Source organism: Pleurodeles waltl, chromosome 8 (genome assembly GCF_031143425.1).
Source record: "Pleurodeles waltl isolate 20211129_DDA chromosome 8, aPleWal1.hap1.20221129, whole genome shotgun sequence".
In the NCBI taxonomy this organism is placed as follows: domain Eukaryota; kingdom Metazoa; phylum Chordata; class Amphibia; order Caudata; family Salamandridae; genus Pleurodeles; species Pleurodeles waltl.
In genome coordinates this window covers 1,496,627,766-1,496,640,927 of record NC_090447.1, presented here as the reverse complement: position 1 = coordinate 1,496,640,927, position 13,162 = coordinate 1,496,627,766, and the positions used below count along the sequence as shown (strand labels likewise).

Here is a 13,162-nt window from a genome sequence, read left to right as displayed (position 1 = left end):
AGAAAAAGTTTTAAGCGTGGCTTTCTAGCACCTACCAAGAGATCTTGTAAGTCACTTTCCTCTGGAAGGAGACTATGGGGTTCTATGACAGCTGCTAATGAGGAAGAGCGTAACCATTGTTGGCAAAGTTTACCCACACTACGGCTCTCATTTTTACATTGGCGAACTCCCGCCGCCGGAGATGCAATTCTCTATTGCCCTCACTGGGATTACTTGGAACATGTTTGATACCAAAAAACCTGAATTCTTTATGTGCATTCTGCGCCGAGCATGTCCCCATATGTTGTGAAATGGGGTATTGGTCATCATTATGTCTTATCACCCTATAGTGTTCAGCAATTCTTACCTTTAAGGGGCGAATGGTACTGCCTATATACATCTTCTGACATTTACATACCAAGGCATATACCACAAAGTTAGTATTACAATTAATAAATGTTTGTATGTTAAATCGTTGCCCATTATCAATAATGAAATCCTTCTTATTATGCCAAGACCACTTACAAACTCCACAGCTCCCACATCTAAAAAAGCCCTTGTTGTGCATTCTCAACCAATTCTCTTCAGTTTGTGGTAACGGATAACTTGGACATAGTAAACTATTTTAAGTTCGCCCTCTACGAAATGCTGCTATTGGTCCATCCCTAACATGTTGTTTAACTGACGTTCCTACCTAATACCTAGTATCTAGCTTCTTAGAGAGAGCACAGCAGTGTTAGCCCAGTCTATCCATATATAGTCTGTGAGAGGATCACCCACCGCCATTACCTTAAAATTAAGGTCTTCCCTTTGTCTCTTTAGCTGGCTGGCAGAGACAAGGCAGACGTTAGCTGTAAATTAGCATGCAGCATAGATGGAAATCCTGGCCAGAACGACCCCTCTCTGCCCTCTTATAGCCCACATGGTGTTTTTATAAGAACACATGTATTGTTCTGCGAAATAGGTTTGAAGTGGGCATGTACCTAAGTATTAGATTGTCTGTGCGTTCTTGTGGCGGCAATACCAAACATTATTTTGTGTTGGTCTCGTATTGTTCCCTGTCAACCTTGGTCAAGGAACATGATGAGGAAATGTCATGCATAATAATTATAATAACGCTCCCACAGAATAAGAGCTGATTATGAAAAATAAAACATCCCCACTAAAAACAAACTATTCTAAAATGAACTAATGAAAATAGAGCACATTATCTGGTAAAAGGGCACAGGCTGCAGGCCTAAGGTAAGCTAAAATATACATGCCCAGGCAAGGTACCAAAATGAATCCACACAGTCTTGTTTCTTCGGGGCACATATCCCCTACTCATCCCCAGCTGTAGCGTCCTCCCCAGCTCAGGAGCATGCAAATGAACATGCCACACTCAGAGTTCTGTAACAGACATATTTATTCCTCAGCATACGATCACACACTCCACTCTGATTATCTCATAATTGTTAATAACCACACTTTAACACCTCTCAGCTAATTATGTAATTCCTCTGTTGAGTCGGCTCAGAACCACAAGGGTCCTAGCGCACACAGGCCCTTATTGATAGGGTTTTAACGCAGGGCAGCGCCACAAGTCATCTTGCTGCCCCGCCCTACGCCATAGTGAATAGGTAGGAATGCACCCTATTTATGCAATACGTTGCATTCCTGTCTTTTCCCCCTGCACTGGCGGTATTTTGGAAGCCTAGCAGCAATGCAAGCACCCTTGCAACACTGTGCAAGGGTGCCTGCGTTGCATGCAGGATTGTTTTGTGCAGGAGGAGCACCGTCCTGCACAAAAACAATCCAGAGAGGCAGAATGTGGCACACATAGAAAGAGGAAAAAAGAAGGAAAAATAAAAAATAGTTCTCCTTGTTACGCCTCACCTCGGGAGGCGTAAGATTTTACTTCCCCAGGTTTACGTGATAAAGTAAATCTGCGGCATGGTCAAAACCCATGGGTGTTGCATGGGTAAACCCACCGCAATGCTCATGAAACACCTCCTTGGCACAGAGTAAGGCAACGCAGCAACTTGCGCTGCGTTGCCTTACTCCATATCTATGAGGCCATTCAAAGCCACGCAAAGTGGCTTTGCCTGGCCTCATAGATATGGTTGAGAGATTTGCATCGCCGGAGCATTACAAAAAGTGACCCTCTGGGCTGGAAGCCTCTCAAAAGAAATCCAAGGGCCGGCCTTTAGCATGGGCAGGCTGGGCCCAGGCCGAGGGCACCAATATTCTGAGTGGCGAAAGGGGCTGTGTGCATTAGGGTTATGCCAACAGCAGCGCCCCTTTCATCTTGTTCCAGCCTTGTCCTTGTCCCTTTCAGTCTGATTTGCCAGTTCAAGGTGGTTTTAGTCTTTCATTATTATACAGCTGGCAATGTTTTTAACACCCCTTTAGCCCCCTCCCTTGGCCTCCCTTTACCCTCTCACCCCTGCTGACACACATCAAGAAAACCATGATCATCTGCGTGAGGCAGCTAAGGTATCGGTGATTTAGGTGAGCTGGGGAGGTCCGAGGATGTTTGTGATCATGGGCCAGTTGCTGCTCATCCAGGTACTGACCAGTACCCCCTGCTGCCTCATTTAATTTACTACCATCAGTTAGAGCGCCAGATTTCTCTCCGCCCATGCCCAGGGCGCTTTCTTAGCAAAGGCCTGCTCTGAATAAGCTGCATAGTGTCACAACACTACACTGTGCCGGAGCACTACACGAGCTCTGCAGCTGTTGTAAGTACTCTCCATGCCAAGAGATCACACAGGTAGGAAACTATTTTTAAAGGTAATCTTGTTACATAGACATACGTGCGAGGTTCTTCACATTGTAAAGTGTCCTTCACACTAATAAGCTGAAAAAACGGCTTTGGTTGATTTTTCTCATTTTAGTACCAACAGCAGGTACATTAAAATACTGGTCATGCCAGTAAAAAAAAACGGAGCAGTGACAACCCTATCAGCAGATCAGCAATAGCGAAACAGTGAGCATCAACCCCCAAAGACAAAACAAAACACAGGTTTTACAAGAATCAGCCCTGACGAGGGAACAAGCATCTCCTTGCTCCGCTGCTTCTGTCTGGCCATGCCGATCACTCCTAGCTCTGCTGCTTCTGTCTGCTCATCCAGAGGCGAGGCCGAGGGTCGCAACACCGAGAGTGGGCGGAGCTGCAGAGGAGACGTCAGCGCTGTCTAATAGAGCGTAGGTCGAAGCTAGCCCGAGGGGTTCATGACAACGTGATGTCGGGCGAGGCCCTCGGTCGGCGCTCAGCGGAATTACGGTATTTAGTCTGCAGGAAGTATCCAATGCTATTGTACAGATGATATGGTAAATCCAGTTTACCCATAATGCAGTGTGTGCAAGAACACAACAGACGCCACAGCGAATGACAGTTGCCAAAACTTATTAGAAATTGTTTTTGTATCTATCATTTAACATACGAATCAGCTTTTGTTTTTAACGTTGAAGATCATCTGGTAATATCGTCCTAATTGTCTAAAGTAGGAAGTTATATAGACTCCTTTTTTAAAAACGTATTTCTTTGCTGAGAGATTTTAAATGTTCAAGAAAAATAGCTGAAAAGCTATTTAAAAATAAATATATATACAATGTAATCTAACTGGAATCAGTTGCCTTTTGTAAGGTACTGATGAAAGAAATTTTTGGCGGGTCCTATGTAGAATATGGGATCTCGTGTTATGGTTTTAGTAGAAAGCTAAGTTTGCCTGATTCAACTTTTTTGCACTCTAAAGATCTCAGGCCATTTTTTTGTCTTTTTAGGGCAGTTCGCGCTCACAATTATTTGCCCACATAAGCTACCCAGGTTAAATTTGTGTTCTTTTTTTCCCAAAATCCTAGGGATTCTAGAGGTACCCAGAGTTTGTGGGTTACCCTGGAGGAGACCAAGAAATTAGCTAAAATACAGCAAAAATTTCCTTTTTTTAAAAAAATTTGAAAAACGGGCTGCAGAAGAAGGGTTGTGTTTTTTTTCCCTGAAAATGGCATCAACAAAGGGTTTTCGGTGCTAAAATCACCATCTTCCCAGCTTTCAGGAACAGGCAGACCTGAATCAGAAAACCACATTTTTCAACACAATTTTGGCATTTTACTGGGACATACCCCATTTTAACGATTTTTTGTGCTTTTGGCCTCCTTCCAGTTAGTGACAGAAATGGGTGTGAAACCAATGCTGGATCCTAAACATTTCTAAAAAGTAGACAAAATTCTGAAATCAGCAAGGGGTAATTTGGGTAAATCCTACAAGCGTTTCCTACAGAAAATAACAGCTGAAATAAAACAATATTGAAATTGAGGAGTAAAAAAAAAAAGCCATTTTCCTCCACGTTTTACTCTGTAACTTTTTCCTGCGATGTCGGATTTTCAAAAGCAATATACAGTTACGTCTGCTGGACTCTTCTGGTTGCGGAGATATATAGGACTTGTAGGTTCATCAAGAAGTCTAGGCACCAAGAGCCAATAAAGGAGCTGCACTTTGCAATGGGTTTTCATTGTATAATGTGTTTACAGCAATTCATTTGGTGAAATATAAAGACTGGAAAATAGGTATCAAGGAAACCTTTTATTTACAAAATGGGCACTAGATAATTTGCACATCTCTGAATTCCGGGCTCCCCATACTAGCATGTGAATTACAGGGCATTTCTCAAACAGACATCTTTTTTACACACTGTCTTACATTTGGAAGGAAAAAATGTAAAGAAAGACAAGGGACAATAACACTTGTTCTTCTATTCTGTGTTCCTCCAAGTCTCCCGATAAAAATAGTACCTCACTTGTGTGGGTAGGCTTAATGCCCGCGACAGGAAACGCAACATGGACACATCACATTTTTACATTGAAATCTGGCGTGTTTTTTGGAAAGTGCCTAGCTGTGGATTTTGGCCTCTAGCTTAGCAGGCACCTAGGGAAACCTACCAAACCTGTGCATTTTTCAAAACTAGACACCTAGGGGAATACAGGATGGGGTGACTTATGGGGCTCTCACCAGGTTCTGTTACCCAGAATCCTTTGTAAACCTCAAAATTTGGCAAAAAAACACTTTTCCCTCACATTTCGGTAGTGCAAAGTGCTGGAATCTGAGGGGTGCCACACACTTCCTTCCACCCAGCATCCCCCCAAGTCTCCTGATAAAAATGGTACCACACTTGTGTGGGTAGGCCTGGTGCCCACGACAGGAAATGCCCCGAAACACAACGTGGACACATCACATTTTCCCAAAGAAAACAGACCTGTTTTTTGCAAAGTGCCTAGCTGTGGAATTAGGCCTCTAGCTCAGCCGGCACCTATGGAAACCTAGCAAACCTATAAATTTTTTAAACCTAGACACCTAAGGGAATTCAGAATGGGGTGACTTGTGGGGCTGTGACCAGGTTCCTTTACCCTATACATTTTTTTAAAACTAGACAAGGATGTGGTGACTTGTGGCACTCTCACCAGGTTCTGTTACCCAGAATCCTTTGCAAACCTCAAAATTTGCCCCCCAAAAATTTTTTTCCTCCCATTTCGGTGATCAAAAGATCTGGAATCTGAGGAGAGCCACAAACTTCCATCCACCCAGCATTACCCCAGGTCTCCCAATAAAAATGGTACCTCACTTGTGTGGATAGGCCTCGTGCCCGGGAAAGGAAATGCTCCCAAAACACTGGGTGGACACATCAAAATTATCAAATACATAACTACCTGTTTTTGTGGGGGTTGGGGACCTCCGTTTGTGGTCCTGGGCTCAGCAGCCATCTAGGGAAACCTACCAAACCCAAACGTTTTGAAAACTAAACACCTGAGGGAGTCCAGGGAGGTGTGACTTGCGTGGGTCCCCAGTGTTTTCTTACACAGAATCCTCAGCAAACCTCAAATTTATCTAAAACAATCTCATTTTTCCCACATTTGTGTGTGGAATCACCGCACCAGTACACATTTCCTACCACCCAACGTTCCCCTCAGTCTCCTGGTAAAAATGATACCTCACTTGTGTAGGTGGGCCAAGTGCCTGTGACAGGGAAGAGCCAAAAACATGTCGAAAATGAGGGGGGAACCAAAGCGGGTCCAAAAGGGCAGTTTGAAAAAAAACGTTTTTAGGCTGACAAGTGGGGCAGAATTTTTATCGGTATAGATGTCACAATGCTGGGTAGTAGGGATGCTGTAGATTCCTGCAGATTCCGGAAGGTTCCATCACAAAAATGTGGGAAAATGTGTGATTTCCAGCAAAGTTGGAGGTTTACAGGGCATTGTGGGTAAGAAAATAGTGTGGGTGCATGTGAAGCACACCACCCTGTACTCACCTAGATGTTTGGTTTTCAGATGTGTCTAGGTCTTGTAGATTTTTCTACGTGGCAGCGTCCCAAAGTCCAAAAAGAGCAGCCTTCTCCATTCCAAGTGGGACGACTTTGAGACTTAGACAAGCTCTTATGGACCAAATGGAAAACCAAAACCCAAAATAATCAAATGTCCTCTTGCTTGCTATGGGATTAGATGTTTTAGTGTGCGGGGTGAGAGCTGAAAGACTGTTACCCCCTTCAGTTGGGGTGGGGGCATAACCATGCCCATACAGGTTGGTAGCCACCACCCCACTATTTTTTTTTTTTATTCCCTGGAATCTTGTAGACTTTCTGCCCTCCCGGGGGTGGATCGGGGTAATTGCCCCATCTGCCCACTGGTAGGCAGAACAACTTTGTCCCAATTTATTTGGGGTGGGGGTATGGCCATACCCCACCCTCTTTTTGAAAAACAAATCTTCCCTGGTTTCTGGTGGGCTTTCTGCTCCCCTTGGGGGCAGGTGGGCCTTACAAAAATAGGCTGATCTGTCCCCAAACGGGGCAGAAATGGCCAACTGTGATGCGCCCCCATGGGGAGCGACCCTTGCCTAAGGGGTCGCTTCAATTGCGTGAAAATGGTGCTAAAAACTAAACATCCCTAGTGTCTAGTGGTTTCTGCCCCCATGGGGGAAGATTGGCCTAAGAAAAATAGGCAGATCTGCCCCCAAGGTGGGCAGAAATAGCCTTAAATAAAATTGCCCCCCAGGGGAGCGACCCTTGCCTAAGGGGCCGCTCCCCATCTGTAAAAAATAAAAATAAAAAATCCCTGGTGCTCAGTGCTTTCTGCCCCCCTTGGGGGCAGATCGGACTAATTAAAATAGGCCGATCTGCCTTCAAGGGGGGCAGAAATGGCCTAAAATAAATTTGCCTAAGGGGTCCCTCCCCTTACGTGAAACTGGTGTAAAAAACAAAATCCCTGGTGTCTAGTTGTTTCTGCCCTTCTTGGGGGCAGATTGGCCTAATAAAAATAGGCAGATCTGCCCCCAAGGGAGGCAGAAATGTCCTAAAAACAATTTGCGCCCCCCATTCCCCCCCGGGGAGTGACCTTTGCCTAAGGGGTTGTTCCCCTTATCAATGTAAACAACAACAAAAATCTCTGGTGTCTAATGGCTTCTGCCCCCCTGGGGGCAGATCGGCCTAAGTAATATTGCTGAACAGCTTAAATTATTGTAATGTCGTTAGAGAATTAATTCAGGGAAGGAAGTATATAGTAAAAATAGGGAGATCTGTGATCGTGAGCATATTATATACGGATTAAGCAAGTGTTGGGGAACCAGCAAAACATCTAATAAGAAAATGATTTTTTTGTTGTTGGCCTTTCACCTACAAGTAGCTACATATAAAATATAATGCAATAGCCTTAAATGAAAAAAAGAAACTTGAATTTATCTGGGAAATTCTTTTTACTGTCCGGAAAGGTGGTTAATGCATTCCATACGGTGCATATTTATACTTGATTTACGCTGTTTTAGCCTAATTTATTTTGACGCTAAAACGGCGCTGACCTAACTCCATATTTATATTTTGACATCTAGGGTCAATATATTGGAGTTAGCATCATGTTGTGGATGCGGCAAACTACCTTGCGCTAGTCAGATACAAGGTAGGTGTTCCCACCCACAACATGCCGCTAACCCCCTAGCCCCATATCTATCCTCCAGCTCAGAAATGACACACACAGAGGAGGCGGAGGCTGATATTTCATCCAGAGATATCATACCACAATGAACATATTCCCAATACAAACCAGACCTTTTGGCATTGTCATTGCTTGTTAGCAGTTATCAGCTAAATGAGTAACAACAATTTTGTTGTGAATGATTAGGATTGAGACTGTTTCATTTCTGAAAATATTGGACTCCGAATTAAACATTGGTAAGGTAGGTGAAAAGGATACTGATTTTCAGAGCATCTCAATCACTCATGGTCTTCCCTTCTCATCACTTTCCTCTGCAGCCTCCACGGGTAGCTAGTAACAGCCCCTTTCTCCCTACATCTATCTGAAATCTTCCATCTTTGGCACTGTCAATATTTCAACCTCCGTGTACCTCCTGGACACATTTCATATTAAATGATAATTGAGATTTTCCTAGCCTTGGTGTAAGAAAGGCTAGTTTTATAAAAGACATGGAGGCAAGTATTATGCTTTCTTTTCTTGCATTTAGCTAGGTGGAAAAGAAAAACTACATTACCCAGAAGACCTGGAGGAAAACTACTAAAATAACATCACTATAGTATAGAAAATAGGACGTTGTGTATCCTGATATTCATCCTGGGTGAGAGCAACAAACCCTATTTTCTTTCAAACGAGTCAATCAGAGTAAAACATAGGAAACAATGTCAAAAGTATAGATAACATTGTTAAGAAAGTCAAAATGTCCATAACAAACTCCAGGTAAAATTGGAGGAAAGCAAAGTTCTAAATGACTGTAGAAGTTAAGCTCTGAGGCAGTAATTGTGCCAACAGTGTTAATTTGATGCAGGATTACTGGTTGATGGCATTGGAACTGCAGTAAAACATACCAGGGAGAGTTAATAAAGAGTGGTGGGATAATACTCGCTTCTGTGTCGCGTCTTTAATAAAACCTTGCCTTTCTTACACCAAGACTAGGAGAATCTCAATTTTATTACAAGACAGGAGGCTCCTATTATGCTTGCTTAACCCCTGCGGTGCTGGGGACGTCTTGGAGCTACCCTTCGGCAAGGTGGGCGTGTGTAGAGGGCGGTTCCACGCCATCCATAACACCCTCCCATGTTGGAAGCTCTCATGCGCCCCCGTTTGGCCCCCCCACCATATGCCACCACCAGGGATGTCAGCTGAAGCTTTTCCACCCCTGGCCTTCCCCAGTGATCAGATGACATCAGTGCGTACCTCGCCATCATCAAAAGCTGCTGGGGACATGCTAGAAGCCATTTGCTTCCAGCACCTTGTAGGAGGAAGGTAGGTTTTTCCTCTGGAGAGGGATCAGGGAGGGCAGAGAGGCACTGGGGGAAAGGAAAAAGTTATTCCTTCCCCTGGTGTCTCCCTGCAGGGCACTCCTGCTACAGGATTGGGGTGTTATTGCAGTCTCATACTAGGAATGGAGGCACCAGGGATTATATTTTCCTGCAGGGACCAGACCCTTGGGCACGATTGCTCCTCCTTATTTGGGCAATTTTTTAGGCTGACTTGCCCCCAAATGGGGCAGAAAACCACTGGACATCAGGGATTATCTATAGAGGTGTCGAGTAGTGGCAAGGGGACGCTCCCCACTGTTGGAGCAATAATTTGGCCTTTTTCTGACCCCGGTGGCAGTTTGGGCATATTTTTAGGCTGATATGACCCCACGGGGCAGAAAACCAATAGAGACCAGGGATTATGCTATGGGGGCTAGAAAACCACTAAACACCAGGGCTTATGTTATTTAGATGTGCAGGGAGCAGCCCCTTGGGCAAGGGCGGTTCGCCGTTATTGGGAAAGTGTTATGTTTATTTTCTGCCCCTGGGGGCAGGCCAGACATATTTTTAGACTTATCTGTCCCCAGGACAGAGCAGAAAACCACTAAACACCAGGGATTATTTTATTAAAGTGTATGGCCGTCCCATGGGTAAGGGCTGCTCCCTATTAATGGACAAGTGTTTTGGCAGTTTTCAGCCCCTCCTAGGTACAGATCAGCCATATGTTTAGGCCCATCTGCTTCCAAGGGGGGCAAAAAACACTAGGCTGCAGGGATTGTTCTATTTAGATGTCAGGGTGTGGGCAAGGGCTGTTCCCGATTATTGATGAAGTGTTTTGGTTGTTTTCTGCTCCTGCCCTCTGGGAAAATCAGCAGATCAGCCAATTTTTAGTCCAATCTGACTCCAAGGGGGCAGAAAAGTAGTAGACATTTGGGTATATGTGGTTGAACTTGAGTTTGGCTGACAGTCTGCGTGGAGTGGCATTTGGCTGGTGATTTGTGTGCACTGGTGTTTGGCTAATGGTGTGTTTGAACTGGGAATTTTACTGACGGTGTCTGTAGCCTGGCATCTGGCTGGCAATCTGTGTGGCTGGCATCTGGATGGTGGTGTGTGTGAAGTGGTATTTGGCTGAGGTAAGAGTCAGTCTCCTCTAGGGGGTCAATTTCTTGCTTTCGCTTTGTGCCCCCCCTTGGGGACAGATCAGACATTTGCGATGCTGATCTTAGTCTGGTTTCTACTTGTCATAACTGATGTTTCTTTTTGGCTTTGTGGACGTGGAGAGAATTCTTCTGGAACCTTCTGGTGACCATTTTCTCTTCTTCCTGTGACATATTTGGTTTTTCATTTGCTTTGCAAGCCGTTATGTAGTGGTTTTCTTCCCTGCAGCCTTTGCACGTTTGTCCTATGACTGGACATTTACCTTCATAGGGGATAAGAAACCCCACATCGGAAACACAACATTTTATTATTTGAAGATGTCGACTTGTGTGCATCTACCTTGTAGTTGTGCTTGCTTTTAATGACCAAGGCCGATTCATTTTCCGATGTTTGAGCTTCCATATCAGCAGCTTGTCGATCTGCTCTTCCATCGGCTCTTGTAACCATTATTATTTTCTCTAAAGTGAGGATCTCTCTTAACATGCGGCTTCTGAAACAGTCCGAAAGACATCCATTGATGACTCTGAGGCGTAGATCTTTTTCATCATTAAATTCACTAAACTCACAGTGTTTGACAAGCATGTCAAGTCTTTCAACAAACTCTTTCATTGTTTCACCAGCTTGCTGTTCGATTGAGTGATAATGTACCTTTCATAGTCGACAATCGGCATCAGAATAAACTTGGTACCCAATGCTTCTTTTATCTGACAGTACGATATTGCCTCAGTCTGAGAGATTTTCTTCAGCACTTCTTTTATTCCGTCACCAACAAGGTTCTTCAAATACTTAATGATTTTACTATAATCTATTTCTTCTAGGACATCTATGAAATCATCGAAGATCTCAATCCATGCAATCTGCCTGGCGTCTATATTTTCTTCTTGGCGGTTTCGATTGATGGTGGTCTTTTCAGAAACACACTTGCATTGTACTTCCCGCTCCCTTCAGTAGCCATTGAAAATATCCACTATTCCAATAGTTTCATTGCACTGGATGCCACTCGCTGCTGTGCACTCATCGGCTCATAACGAGACGTGGGTTGTCACACCCAATTTGAGTTTGGGTGGCACTTCTCTCCCTCGTGCAGGTAAGTCCATTTGTACTACAGTACCTAGTTATTACTGCCTTTAGAGTTTGCTTTACATGGATGATGGCTCGGTGCTATGGCGCAACTCAGTATTTCTTCTTTTGACCTTACCAGTGGATTTCGGGCAGTCTTTCGAAGATACTCCTTTTTATGGCCTTAAATTTCTTCATTGACCATGTCTGGGCTGGAGCCGGGCTGTGACTCCACACACGCCAACTTACAACTGCTTCTCATCGATTTGGTTGTATGAGCAGTTTGATGTATCAATGCAAACTCTCAGGGAGAGTGTCGTAGGACTCTTGTTCTAACAAGACTGCTTGATTAGGGGCGGTACCACCACCGCTTCTGGGTGAATGAGTTATTCCCACACCAGTTTGGCGGCCTTCGTCCCAACCGGCTTGCTAGCAGCACCTCACCCAACCCAAGAGGGAATCGTGATTTGTGGCAGCCTATCACATGGCACTCTAGTGACCTCAGTGAAGTAGCTGTAAACAGATGTTACCCCTTTCTCTTGCTAGCAAAAAGGTCTCATACACACTCACACAAGAAATAAAGAGATACAGTGTGGTTTTCATTAGATTTATTGAAAAGACTGCAATCTACGATAAAATATATCAGCTGCAATTATTAGGATGATAAGACATAACAAAATCTGAATTGTGACAATTAGTGAGAAAAGAATGAATAATCTCAACATAGTGCATAAACATGCATGTAAAAAAATTCCTACCTAACGCCTAGCATCTAGCTTCTTAGCGAGAGCACAGCAATTCCATTGTAGTCATACATAGTCCATGAGAGTAGAGCCCACCCTGCTACCTTAGAAGGAAGGTCTGCCCTTTGTCTCTTTAGCTGGCTGGCAGAGAAAAGGTGGAGGTCAGCTGTAAGATAGCGTGCAGCATAGATGGAAATCGTGTCAGGAATGACCCCTCTCTGCCCTCTTTTAGCCCACTTGGTGTTGTTTTGAAAACACATGTATTGTTCTGCCAAATAGGTCTAACGTGGGCATGTACCTAAGTGTTAGATTGTCTGTGAATTTTCTTGTGGCAGCAATGCAAAACATTATCTCGTGTTGGTCTCGTACTGTTCCCTGTCAACCTTGGGCAAGGAACATGACGAGAAAATGTTGTGCATAGTAATAATAACAACATTCTCACAGAGTAACAGCTGATTATTAAAAATAAAAGCCCGTATTTATACTTTTTTAGCGCCGCATTTGCGTCGTTTTTTGACGCAAAAATGGCGCAAACTTGCAAAATACCATTGTATTTTGTAGGTTTGCGCCGTTTTGCGTCAAAAAGCGGCGCAAATGCGGCGCTAAAAAAAGTATAAATACGGGCTAAAACATCCACACTAAAAACAAGCTATTCTAATGTGAATAAAATGAATACATGAAAATAGAGCGTATTATCTGGTAAAAGGGCACAGGCCACAGCCCTAAGCTAAGCTAAAATAAATGTGCCCAAGCAAGATACTAAAATGAATCCACAACACCCTCCCCATTGCCGAAACAAAAGTGCCAGTTAAAACATTAAACTATAAAAGGCTCTAAACCAAAATACTAAAAGCATTATAAAATATATCTAAGAGAGATTAAAATGTCAAAGATGACAAGCCAGACAGACCAACAGGCAAGTCAAATTTAAAAAACAATTTAACAACATGTTTAGAATTTTGAAGAAAT

At 43.8% G+C, this 13,162-nt stretch overlaps 1 long non-coding RNA gene across 1 annotated transcript in view; it reads left to right on the top strand.

Annotated features, from left to right (window-relative positions):
• The first annotated feature begins 3,133 nt into the window (after nt 1–3,133).
• The window catches only part of LOC138249269 (uncharacterized), a 193,572-nt gene continuing 183,543 nt past the window's right edge, over nt 3,134–13,162 (top strand). Inside the window, exon 1 of the long non-coding RNA XR_011194818.1 lies at nt 3,134–3,244. This is a non-coding gene — a long non-coding RNA (uncharacterized lncRNA). The remainder of the gene's footprint in view (nt 3,245–13,162) is intronic.